Genomic DNA, 11093 nt, shown 5'->3' on the forward strand with positions numbered 1-11093 from the left:
TTCAGGAGAATTTGAGTTATCTTTATCTACATAGGAAATTTGATGTTTCAATACTATGCCAAACAACCCTAGGTTGTTGGTTTATTAGAGGTTCCAAATTTACGGAAAGCACACAATATGAATAATAAAACACAGATTTAAACCAAACTAGAAAAAATAAGATGATATCAACTTGGTTAATGGACTTATACTACCTGTCTGAGCAACATACGTGTTTTTTTTAGTAATCAGCTGTTTTACATTAAAAATATATATATTTTCTCATAAGTTTACATTTCTAGTTTGGAGGGCCATGAGACAGAATTCATGGAATTCGAATTCAAAAAATCCACCTCTAGAGTTTAAGACTTTTCGATTGATAACAAAATCTGTCTACAAATAATATTTTTTTAACATAAATTTGCTAAATAAAAGTCAAGCAATGTTTTGATATTATTATAGATTAGTAACGTATGATCAATATTTTCTTCTTTTTACTTAAATGTGCTAAACAATGTATTAAAAAAGCTAATATCCCTGTATCCGTGTAAGCTTGTATCCTTGTTTTACTAAGAGGTTTCAAAATATTGTGAATATTAGATTTCTCTAAAGAAAGGTGAATGGGAGAATAGATTATTGATTTATGGATTATTACATGAACAGGTAAATATGTGTAAAACTGAACAGTAAAACATTTAAAAATAATTTACATAATGAAATTCTAATTTATTTGATTAAAAATATGGAATTTTTAAAATATTGCCTCACAGAACAATAAAGATTAAACAAAATAATGCTTTAGCCAGAATCTGAATATTAATTCAAAGCCAATAAGTTTTTTTATACGAATAATGTCTCTTTTATTTAATCACACTGCACTAATAGCTCACATAAGCGACCAGATTTTTTAATTAATTACAATTTTTTCTTACAAATTGTAAGAACCCCCCTCTTGGGTTGGGGAGAGAAGAGGATAATTATTAATTACTAAACTAATTACGATCAATTAATTTCCCTTATAAAAGTTTTGTACGATAATTCTCTGCGCAATGCAATATATTGGCATCTAATATAATAGTGCTATTATAGATTTTCGTGGTAGACTAGACAAATACTAAAATTGTATACAAACATGTAATTAGATATAACTTACCGCATACGGTTTAATACTATCAAATATGTGTAGTATTAACCTTGATTAGTACTGTTTAATACAGGAAAAATATGTGTATAGTTCGTTTACGACTGTTAGATATTCACTATTAATTGACCGTTAACGTTCTATTCGTATTTTTATATTAAACGTACTATAAAATATTAATACACAAGAAAAAATTATTAAAATAAATGAATTAAACGATTTAAATATACAAATAAAAGATGGGACTATACTATACCGTGTGACACCCAATAAACATCACCGGGTTACATGAAAAATTTCTTTAGTTAATGTTATTAGATTAAAACATGTAGCATGTTAAAACGTCATATTAATTTTCCCGGGTTTCTTTACAAATTTATTTATTCTTCGATTCTAGTACTGCCATCATGGTTACCCAAAACCGCGTAAAAATGGCTGCTAAAGCTCAGCCAAACCATATAGACTGACATGCTTCATCATTATCGAACTAGATGTTGCCGATATATAAATGAAGCTTGGAAAAAATTTCAAGTCTATAGTAAAGTTTTTTGTGACATATCTTGAGGACAGACATAGACAGAAATACAATTTTTCAGTTCCTAGCTCGATATTTTTAAATGCAACAGATAACTTGGTTTTCGCTAACGCTCAGCCAAATCATTCTAAAGATTAGTCCTAAAATTTTTAATATTATTGTACAAGTCTGACGTTAAACAAAAAAATATCAATTAGCCTCCAACGTACCGATTATGAAAACCCGAAGTTATAATAATTCTACGATAATAAACGTCAATAATCGTGGATATTATTGATAACTCCCAACAACTGACAAATGTCAGTGTTGTGTTTCAGTTATAAGGAATCATTAGTAAATATATATAAAAGGATTTTAACGCACTGTGAGGTTAGGGGAGGGCAGTGGTCAAAATCGATAAGGGGTGACTTGTTGCTCAGGGACAAAGTGGGGGGTGGGCTACGGGGTACGGGGTAGATAGGGCGGTAAGGGTTTGAGTGCGAGGGGGGGGGTACGAGCAGGTTGCGAGGTAGTTGAGGACACAGTCTAGTGTTACATCTATCACAAACAATGTCTATCCTTTCTTTCAACACCAACGATGATGTTTCAAAGTTCCTGCGTTTATCCCAACCCCAACGCAGAGGGTTGACAAACTGTTTGTCTTTGATGCCTTTTCTTTTTAAAACGTTTCTACAAACTCAGGCTGTATAAGGGGTGGCAATATTTGAAAAGCTTAGTAAAAACCGGCATACTTTGTGGTTTATTGTATCTTTCAGCATACAATAAAATATAAAATAAGTGTTAGACGAATACGGACGTAATCATTATTACATTAAAATCTTTTAAAATAACATATCAGTAATTAACACTTATGCACCAACATTACTTTTTAATTATTAAGATTCATAGTTTTTTAATACCAAAAACGTTTTATAAGGAAAGATATATGCATTACTTAATCTTAAGTTCGTTCTATTTGGTTTACAGATGTTAATATTATTAAAATTACTATTGTAAATAATCAACGGTGTAGGCCTTGGAAGCTGAGTGTTATTGTAAAAAATTGGTCTTGAAATGGATGAATCATTTTCTTATTTAATTTAAAATGACAATTTTATTTAAAAGTAAAATAAATCAAATGGATTTGTTATCCTAGTCAAACATCACGAAATTACGTAAAATATTTTGTAATTCTTAAAGCTGTTAGAATTTAGAAATATAAATGAAAAATTCTCACATTATTTTAAAATTTAGACAAAAATATTTTTAAGAGCATATAAAAGCTCAAATAAAAACAGAAAATTTCAAAACATGTCACTCCATGTCACGACAATTATAGCTTCTTCAGCTGTTATCATGGTTTTTATAATTCAATATATCACAAACACAAGATGTACTTCTACTAAATTTCCGTTCATAAGATGTAATTTTACAAGGAAGAAAACTACGATAGTATCATGCACACTTTTGAAGTGTTGATTTTTATTAAAGGGATTAAGCGACAAAATTCCCTATTTTAACTCAAATTAACCATAACTTGGAACATGCGACATACCAACAGAGGTAAATTTAAAGACGCTTATATTTTATCACAAGATTTTTGACATGACACGTGGACTTTCACTTTTAAATTAAGAGGCAGTAGAATAATTTAATTTGTATTTTACAGTTCATTTTACTATTTTGGTTATTCTTAAATACACTTATCGTGTTCAATTACGTACGCAATATGTGTCTAATTGACAAATTCCATTCACGTGTTTCAGTAATCAAACTGTGCTGTGACGTCAGTGGCAGATTTCCGCTGCTAAGAGCGCAACTGACCCGGTTTTAGAAGTTGCATGATAACGGGAATAAACCTTCACTTCCTCTTCTAACTCCTGAGCTTCCTGGCAACAACAAGACGATGAATTTAGATTAACCTCCGTCCAGTACTCTCATCTTGTCTTCTAAATAGAAATTCCTTTTTCAGTTAGTGAGTGGTGCTTTTATTATTTAATGAGAAACGTTTAACTAATTTTAATAACTAGAATACATAGACTAAGGTGATAACGCCAATCAAACACCTCTAAGGTATGGAAAACTGACATAAATAGAAATTATATTTTTATATTTTTTACTATATATTGATGTGAAAGTTTGTAGACATATATCTTTTATAAGAACTCCATTCAATAAAATAAAACTACAAGGCAACAAAGTTGAGTAAACTAAAAAAAAATAAATTTATATAATTATATAACTACAAATTATATAATTTTACATATTATTTGAGGGTGTTCTAGCTAAAAAGAGTATTTCTTCAAACTATACTGAAACTTATAAAGATGACAACTTATTTTAAGCTAACGTGAGCTAAACAACGGAAAAACATTTATATTTTTTTGACATACCATTAGTATAAAATGGATGTTGAAGCATTAAAATATTTAACCTGTATTTGCATTACTAGGCAGTTCTTGAACATTAATTGGTTTTAATCATAGCCGTTACTAACATAATTCACTCATTAGGACCATCATTAAAAGTCAGACATTGGACGATTTAAACACTTTATAGTTAATGCTTGATTAAGAAAACAAATTTTGACTGTTTGGAATTTAATACACAGAAAATAGTTCAAAATCTCGAGTGACTATACATTGGCTGCACGCCATGTCCTTTATTGAATGAACTTATTTTAATGTGACCATTAGCGAAGTTCTACGAAAATAAATACTTAATATCCAATCATTAAAACAGACTGCAATAATGAACGGTTTACTACAGACAGCAGGGATATCTTTATCATTCGAAAAAATTATTTTTATCTTTTTATGTTTTTTAGTAAAATAAACAATAGAACGGGTATAGGAATAGATGTTTAAGAGAAAAATGGTGCTGGTACCAAGCATTTTGACCACTTTTGATCTCATCTAACCACTCACTAAACTTTGCAGGTATAAACAAGAGAGAAAACACGGCACCTAACCGAATTTAAATCGAGTATTTCTACTCCTTCTACCCCACCAGATCCAGACAAAGTAATCCCACTCCCAAAAGAAAAACCTAACATTATTGAGAGTGATCTTTTAGCACCTCTTTACTAGTTAAGTTGGATTTTTAGGCATCGTGGTATCGAAATACTGCTACCTAAGAAGTCTTTTACAAGTGCACCTAGTGATAAAAGATTTATTATTAGATAAACAGATAGGGATATACAACAATTTTATCAGCCACACATAGTGAAAAATCCCATTCTTTATTAGTTGGTATTGAATTTAATATCAACTGGATGTACATTGTACAGCTTAAGAAGCTAAATCAACGACGTGCTTATCAGGATTTGATTTATTTCCCAATCCTCTGTACAATAGCATCTTTCCCTTTGAAAACGCATGTAAAAAATATTTAAATAATAATATATTTTAAATTTATACTATATAATAAGCCTTATTTGTTTAATCGTGATATTTATTACTATATTTCAGTTAAAGCTAATATTAGAAATTGCATGAATGGGACTGGCACGGAGGAAAATGCTGAAAAAGAGAACGGAGCCATAGGCGGTTCCCTGGGGAAGCCCGAAAGAATTTTCATTTGCATAACATCACCGAGAAAATGATACACTTATCTTAACTGCCTGCAGTAGTTAAATCTGTAGATAAGGGTTTTATTTGCACAGGAACTAATATTGAAGAAAGAAAAATCAGTAAATGTTGTTTCTTAATACATTCTTTTTGGAATATGAGCGACATAAAAAATTGAATTTAACATTAATAAAATGAAAAATAAAAGTATTCCATCAATAATGATATAAAACACATTTTCAAACATTTTAAACTATTGAGCCTTCCCGACCTTCAACTGATTGCGCAATAAAAAACCAATCAGTGAAGTTTTCATTGAGATCTCAACAATTCGAGATTCGGAGAATTTTGAATTTAACCCATCAAACTTCTATGCCAATCATCACGGAATGGTTCATTCTTAATACAAAAAGAATTAGTTTATCCTAGTAGCATTGTTACAAAATAAATTTATAGAAAACGATATTTGGATTTTTAAGGACAAAACGTTCACCCAATTTCATTCATCTCTAAAGTGTTAAGCCCTTTTAAACCTTTAATTGCTTATGATATTACAAAAATATAATCACTTAAATTTTTAATGCTTTTTGCGACTTTTCTAAGATACATTACACGGTTATCGAAAGTTCAATTTAACGCATCACAGTAATACGGTACATGCGAATAGTTATGGCTTTGATCACAACCGGTATAATTTTGTTATACATATTGTTATACACATATGTTATAGTATATTACATACTAGCTAACAGTAATGGAAAATCGTATTAGAACAAAATAGACTTGCTAACATGGTGTAAAATTAAAATTTAAAATGTTACATTTTTAATTGATGTAAATGACAAACACGTGCAAAAAAAAAACACCAATTTAAGTACACATAACAGCAACGGCATGACGGCCAGTGGTATTTTCTCATTACAATCACTGCCGCTAACACATTCATCTCGTCTCACAAAAAGAGTGATAAATATTCATGTAGGACTTGAATTCATGATGATTGCTGGGTCTGAATGGTACTGATATTGAGTATTTCAAGATAGATGTCCATGATATTGAAAGGTCTGTCATAACACAATATATAACTGAAAGTGAAACTTTTGGGGTGGTATTTTTATAATTACATCATTACGGTGGTATGACTTCTTTTGAAAGCCTAAACCTGAAAACTACTTTTTAGAGTAGTAAAAAATATAATATAAAAAACACTTTAAAATCATTCTTCAATATTTTTCTGCACATGAAATATATAAAAGGCTGAGCGTTAGCAAAGTATATCACTCACGAGCTTGACAAATTAAAATGGTGTCTGTTTATTTTGTCTATCTGTCTGTCGTCCGCAAGGTGTTTCGTTAACCAACTAACTTATAGAATTTTGCATAGAGCTGGACTAATACGCAGGCAATATAGAGTTCGATGGTGGTGCATGTCATTCCATGGAATTTATTTAAACGTAAGTGAGCAGTCTAACATTACTCTTATGGTTATCCATGGTGGCAACGAGAAAATCATAGAAACAGTACATTTTCAACAATCTGAGTACATGGATATATAATAAGCACATGCAGCCTAATTACACCAAATAGCTCTAGAGAAAGATGAGACATATACAATTTTGAATGTAACTGCTTTTATACATAATTAAGAGTGAGTCTATGATGGTGCCTGTCCCTCTACGGTATTTGGCTGAGCGTCATTGAAGTATATAATTCAGTAGGGAATTTCTCTTTAGTCTGCCGGGTGGATATAAAAATATCTTTATGATTTTCTGTATGCCAATCTGACCAAAAAACATTTCAAAAATGAAATGAGCTATGAAATGAGCTGAAATGAGCAAAGCCTGGCCTAATTCTGATTTGCAGAGATAAACTCAAGTAGTTTGCTAGCATATTTATAGCAATTTCAGGAGATTTTTCAAATACAAACACGAATTACAGATGTAACTACAGCAGCGATAGAGTTTATGTTTGACCGAAGACAGTTGATAGGAGGTACGAATTACAGGTGTAACCATAGCAGCGATAGCATTGATGTTTGACCGAAGACAGTTGATAGGAGGTGCGAATTACAGATGTAACCATAGCAGCGATAGAGTTTATGTTTGACCGAAGACAGTTGATAGGAGGTACGAATTACAGTTGTAACCATAGCAGCATTAGGGTTGCTGTTTGACCGAAGACAGTTGATAGGAGGTACGAATTACAGTTGTAACCATAGCAGCATTAGGGTTGCTGTTTGACCGAAGACAGTTAATAGGAGGTACGAATTACAGTTGTAACCATAGCAGCATTAGGGTTGCTGTTTGACCGAAGACAGTTAATAGGAGGTACGAATTACAGATGTAACCATAGCAGCGATAGAGTTTATGTTTGACCGAAGACAGTTGATAGGAGGTACAAATTACAGTTGTAACCATAGCAGCGATAGAATTGATGTTTGACCGAAGACAGTTAATAGGAGGTGCGAATTACAGTTGTAACCATAGCAGCATTAGGGTTGCTGTTTGACCGAAGACAGTTGATAGGAGGTGCGAATTACAGTTGTAACCATAGCAGCATTAGGGTTGCTGTTTGGCCGAAGACGGTTGATAGGAGGTAAGAAATACAAATGCAACCGAAGTAGCGTTAGGGTTGATGTTTGACATACGACAGCCTATATGATTATAAGGACGTAGTTAAAAAAAAATATTGAGTTTGTCATAACTTTTATTGTAACATCCGTAATACAAAGAGTTATTATTGAATTTTAAATTTAATGCAATATGCTACTATAAACAGATTTGAAATTTAATTTCCCTTTAAAAAATACGTTAGATTACATTTTAAAACTGCACACACAAGAATAATTGAAAAATAATATATCAGTTTAGACCAAGAAGTGCTCAAAATAAAAGTTTTTAGAATTATTCACAAATACGAAGGCATTTTTGAACCGATTTCTTCACTGGTACCACTTAGAACAGTTCTAATGAACAAATTTAAAATATTTGTTCAAACAAATTAATACTCAATTCTCCTCATAATCGGAAACTGTAAAAATATCAAAACAATGAAATAAGTAACAAGTAAATACAAAATTATTGATATAAAATATTTAAGGCAGGACAGGGATGAAATCCAAGTGGAAGCAGAACTCGTCTAAAGTTACATAACGGTATTATCAAGACAATGCCTTATCTTAGGGCTTGCGGCACCACCACGCTGTAAATAAAGATTGTATCTTTACTGAAACTAATCTCAGGGAAGGAACAGTTTTGGAGAGAGCACTGCGTCGGTTACGAGATTAAATGTCTTAAATTTCACTCGGCTTTTAGGATAGTAAATGGTAAGGAGTACTAATGCTCCAATATGTGTACAAAATCTATTGAATAGGTTCAACTTGTCATTTATAATTATGTGTATCATTATTATTACACCGTTAACATCACAATTTTCGTAATATGCTCGTATATATTTACTGTATATAATAGCCTATAATTTTCATTTCCCACGCTTTTACATATTTGTCCATGCTTATTTGTTTACGTTTCAGGTGTTAAGGTTGGTTTTTATTTTACCGCACAGCACATATTTTGTCTTTGTTTTCATGGATTTATCAAGATGGGAATATTATCTTTACCCAGCCTCTAGATACTTGAGGTCCTGTACTGCAGATTATTTGTCAGTGATAAAGTCAGGTAAGGTACATTCATCTGTATGAAACTAGGGGCAGGGACAGTTATCGGGTACATATAACTGTTGTACTTTTGAACGACTCCTACTCAGGTTGATCACAAAATAATAATTTTTTTGAAGATGTGAAATAATCGATTGAATGAAGAAAGCTAAATTCTCAACCATGTAATTTTTTAACGGCCTAGGCATTTTTCTCTGTTGGTAAGTTCATGAAAAGTTGCTGAAAAGACTACATTTAAAATTTTCAAAACTCAAAGCACAACTTTCCTACACTGATATAAGAACCTATGCATGTGTTGGAGTGAAAGTATGTTTGAAATTAATTATAATTTTGAATGGAATTTAAAAATGTATACATCTATAAGAAGATTGCCGTGTAATATGAAATCTAAAACAGTAATTGCCGTGTAATATGAAATTTGTTCTAAAACAGTACAGTTATTGTTTTATTGTGTAGCTCTATTATCTCTTTCAATTCGTTAGCAAGCATGGAAAGAGTTAGCCGTGTTAGGAACCAGAGAGAGAAACACAACAAACTTTGCCCTGAACCTGTCAATAGTCAGGTAGACTAGACACATTGCCGCAGACACATAAATCTCTGGCAGCAGAGTAATGGTGCGCGCCAGGTAGCAATGTGGCGCTAGCGAGGTAAATCCTGGCAAACCGTTTACTCTGGTACGTGCTGACTTTTTGTTTTTTCCAGCGCAGTAAAGCAACTATATTAGGAAGCAACTCAGTACTTTCATTAGTATCGGTCTTATGAAGTATGGAAACGAACATATTCCCCTGAATAGGCTAAAAGTACTTTTGGATTAGTTATTATAATGCTGTAGTATGTAATTTGAGTAATTTGCTTTTATATCAAAATTATAATCTGTAACTCTATACACTAAGATAAGTTAGTCGGATACAAATTTACATTTAGAAGTAATGTATATTAGATAGAAATTACAGCACTAATATTTGTAAGATGAAGTTCACTTTTATGATTTAAATGAAAGTGAGTAGGTCTTAGTAATAATAATGGGATTATTTATATATTCATATATATATATATATATTATTTAATTTATATATAATTTTATATATACGAGATGAATAAATAAATACATATATATATATATATATATATTATTAATTGATTATTTTTTATTCATTTGTTGATTATAAGTTTTATATTTTATATACAGTATTTTAAATTATTCTAATTTTAAAGCATTGAATTCATTTTTTAGGTTAAGTAACAGAGAGTAATTTATAGTCCTAACTTCGTGTTTAATAACCATTGTTAATTTCATGTCATTTCAATTCTGAGATATTATGATATTTTTAGTTGAATAATATATTTTATCATTATGTAAAGAGATATTACGATATAGTTAGCTAAATAATATACCTGTAGCATTATTTATGAAAACACGTACTAATCAGGAGTTTTTAAAATTTAACTTTATCAAGGAAAAAGTTATTTGGCTGGCATAAATTTAAATGAGAAATTTTATTACTTTTAAGTCATGAAATATACATAATTCGGTCACTTAAAACATGTCAATGCCTTTGATGGGATATTTCAATACCTGTAGGATAATCTGCTATAGTTTTGAAACATCAATAGACCTATATTTTTGCCAGCATTGAATCGTTTATAAAGTTTTAAATCAATTAAATAAAAGCCGGCTGTGGTAAAACGACATTAAAAAGTAAGGGCTTTGTGGTTCAGTGGTAGCGTACTAACCCGGCAAGTAAGAGATCCGGGTTCGAGTTCCTGTAGAGGAAGTAATTTTTGTGATCAATATTTATTGAAATTACGAGTATATTAGGCTATTGCCATTTATACATATATATTCATATGTATATATGTGTATATATATACACATATACAAATATAAGGCATTTTTATTGCTATTAATTATATCCTACTACTTAAAGCAACATAGTTCAGTCGCCCTTAAAGTCGTGCAATCAATTTACAGTTAGAATAATGATTTATTTTAACTTTTAAAGAAAATGTTGGTGACAGTTTTATAAAAACCATTTCTAATGAGAGAAAAATATAATTTCTTTTAGTTCCTAGAGGATTGGTAGGAATTTTAAGCAGAAGTTGGAGCCATCTTATAATCAGCCCAGCGATAAAAAAGTTTCAGGATAAAGATATGAGCTTTTTACAGTACGTAAATAGACTATGTATATGAAAGCAGGATAGAGTGACATTTTAT

Source organism: Homalodisca vitripennis, chromosome 7 (genome assembly GCF_021130785.1).
Source record: "Homalodisca vitripennis isolate AUS2020 chromosome 7, UT_GWSS_2.1, whole genome shotgun sequence".
NCBI classification, from domain to species: domain Eukaryota; kingdom Metazoa; phylum Arthropoda; class Insecta; order Hemiptera; family Cicadellidae; genus Homalodisca; species Homalodisca vitripennis.